This window comes from Schistocerca serialis, chromosome 7 (genome assembly GCF_023864345.2).
Source record: "Schistocerca serialis cubense isolate TAMUIC-IGC-003099 chromosome 7, iqSchSeri2.2, whole genome shotgun sequence".
Taxonomy (NCBI): domain Eukaryota; kingdom Metazoa; phylum Arthropoda; class Insecta; order Orthoptera; family Acrididae; genus Schistocerca; species Schistocerca serialis.
In genome coordinates, this window is record NC_064644.1 from 7392619 (window position 1) to 7396189 (window position 3571).

Here is a 3571-nt window from a genome sequence, read left to right on the forward strand (position 1 = left end):
GCTTTTTCCCCCATCATTTGTACTGAATAACCATGTCTCTGAGCTGGCAATTATAATACCAACACTCGTAGGGATACCAGTTGTGACATTTCACACCTTCCAAAAGCACATGAAAATATTCCGAATTCAAATTTTGAAGATGGAACATTTTGGCGCTACATAGGCAGATGGGACACGATTCAGCAGCAGAAACGTATTACAAAATTGGATACTGTTATAAAGAGGAGATCCCTGATTTTGTTTATATTTTGCTGTAGCAACTCAATATGATCCCTGTGTTTAGACACATCTCTACCAATTCAGTTACTGTTATCTTGACAGAGAGAACACTTAAAATAGCAGAATGTCTGCGCTAGTAGTAAGTGGCATACATTCTAATCCTTCACATCAGATGAAACAGATCTCTTACAGAGGTTGAATTGCAATCACACGATTTCATTTCTGAGATTTAGAAGCAGTTTATGTTGAGATCACTATAAAACCACTTACACGTTCCTTGGCCCTCGAGATATGCCAACACTCATTCCGATGACTCAGACGGCTTGCTGCCAGACACATTTTGATCTTTTCGGGTGTCCAAGAGCTTTGGTCATCATGTGGTAGTTTGGTTTCAATGAGCTTGCTGCTGTCTTGTGGTCCAGATGATCATACTCATTGTCTGCGAATTTTAGATGCAAAAGTGAAAAAAAGTTTTCAGTCACAGCCATTGATTTGTGTTAAAAAACAGGATTTTAATATTGAGTATTCTATCATAAACCTGCTCTGATAGTAAAACAAGCAGAAACATGCAAAAACTAAACTCATCTGTTATGTATCCAAATCATTGTTCACCCAGAGAGGTGCTGGTGAGTATCCACAACACTAATGGCCTTTACCTAACAGGGTTCCATTTAAATAGGTCTCATTTCTTGTGCTGCCTCTGTACACTGTGTGCATCTAGTAGTGAGTTTGTATACAGGGTTATTACAAATGATTGAAGCGATTTCACAGCTCTACAATAACTTTATTATTTGAGATATTTTCACAATGCTTTGCACACACATACAAAAACTCAAAAAGTTTTTTTTAGGCATCCACAAATGTTCGATATGTGCCCCTTTAGTGACTCGGCAGACATCAAGCTGATAATCAAGTTCCTCCCACACTCGGCGCAGCATGTCCCCATCATCGAGTTCGAAAGCATCGTTGATGCGAGCTCGCAGTTCTGGCACGTTTCTTGGTAGAGGAGGTTTAAACACTGAATCTTTCACATAACCTCACAGAAAGAAATTGCATGGGGTTAAGTCGGGAGAGCGTGGAGGCCATGACATGAATTGCTGATCATGATCTCCACCACGACCGATCCATCGGTTTTCCAATCTCCTGTTTAAGAAATGCTGAACATCATGATGAAGTGCGGTGGAGCACCATCCTGTGGTACGTTTAGCTCCCTGCTTGCTTTATTCGTCGACTTCCGTGGGCTATGCGTGAAACTTGCCCGCACGCGTTCAACCGTTTCTTCGCTCACTGCAGGCCGAGCCATTGATTTCCCCTTACAGAGCATCCAGAAGCTTTAAACTGCACATACCATCGCCGAATGGAGTTAGCAGTTGGTGGATCTTTGTTGAACTTCGTCCTAAAGTGTCGTTGCACTGTTATGACTGACTGATGTGAGTGCATTTCAAGCACGACATACGCTTTCTCGGCTCCTGTCGCCATTTTGTCTCACTGCGCTCTCGAGCGCTCTGGCGGCAGAAACCTGAAGTGCGGCTTCAGCCGAACAAAACTTTGAGTTTTTCTACGTATCTGTAGTGTGTCGTGACCATATGTCAATGAATGGAGATACAGTGAATTTATGAAATTGCTTCAATCATTTGTAATAGCCCTGTACTTGATCAAGCTCATGCTGTATTGCCTCCTAATAAGATGGAAGGAGGAGGTCGGAATTGAAAGAAGTGCTGTAATTGTAGCTCTGCATCACGAAGGCTATTCTAGCAAGGCAACAGTAACTAAATTTGGCTTAGCCAAGCCTACAGTGGTGTATACATTGCTCCAGTTCAACCAGACTGGTGCCAGCACAAGTGCTTGACATTCTCAAAGTAACATTGTAAAGTAAAGATTAGTTCATATACGTACAGAGTAAATGTGAGGACTCTTCCTGCACCTGAAATTAACAACAAACAAAACAATGTGTCGGAAGCTCCAACCTTTGTCTCAGCAGAGCAATGCTATATATGTGACCATGACTTAAATGGATGGATAGAAAGAAGTTGAACTGATTGCAATGGGCACAGCAACGTAAAAACTAGAGAGCGCAGCAATGGTCCAAGGTGGTGTTCATGGATGAATCAAGTTTGAAATTTGGAACCCTTCACTGAATGTTTACTCATTGACTTCATGGAGAACATATGAAGTCAGCATGTAATGCCAATGACAAAGAGTTGTGGAGGGTCGGTCACTGTGCGGGGATAGAATCAGCTTCCTAGTGAGAATTAATGGAAAATTAAAGGAGGAAGGATATCACAAGATACTGATCAACAATTCAGTTCAATCTGCAAAGAGGCATATTAGTTGTGGGTTGTTCTGCAGCAAGACAATGATCCCAAACAGACTTCTAAATTGAGCTGACAGTAAGTCAATAGAGGAGAGAAATTTGGGAAACTGAAGAATATGGTCTGGTGAAGTCAGCCACCTCACTTAAGTCCCATCGAATACTTATGGGATGAACTTGAGGAAGGAAGGAGGTTAGCGTATAATGTCCCGTTGACAACGAGGTTATTAGAGACGGAGCACAAGCTTGGATTAGGGATGGATGGGGAGGGAAGTCAACTGTCCCTTTCACAGGAACCATCACGACATTTGCCTGAAGCAATTTAGGGAAATCACAGAAAACCTAAATCAAGATGGCTGGACACGGATTTGAACTGTTGTCCTCCTGAATGCGAGTCCAGTGTGCTAACCAGTGCACCACCTCACCCACTGGGATGAACACGGCAGGGAGATCAGAGAACTGAGGTCATCTAATGTTGAAAATCTATGGATTACTGATGTATTGGACTGTAATCTCTGCAAAAATATTATCTCCATAATGCCAACAGTCTGTGCAGCTGTTCTTAGCACGAAGGGTACTTAATGACAGAGAGAGAAAATATTTGTATTGTTTGCCTATTTAGTTTGAAGAGTGAAGTTGTCAATTAAAATAAAGTGTACAGCTTTTTTCATACGTGATCGAATACTTTTGACCTGTACCATATACTTGTTGTTGTGGTCTTCAGTCCTGAGACTGGTTTGATGCAGCTCTTCATGCTACACTATCCTGTGCAAGCTTCTCCATCTCCCAGTACTTACTGCAGCCTACATCCTTCTGAATCTGCTTATTGTATTCATCTCTTGGTCTCCCTCTACAATTTTTACCCTCCATGCTGCCCTCCAATGCTAAATTTGTGATCCCTTGATGCCTTGGAACATATCCTACCAACCGGTCCCATCTTCTTGTCGTGCCACAAACTCCTCTTCTCTCCATTTCTGTTCAATACCTCCTCATTAGTTATGTGATCTACCCATCTAATTTTCAGCATTCTTCTGTAGCACC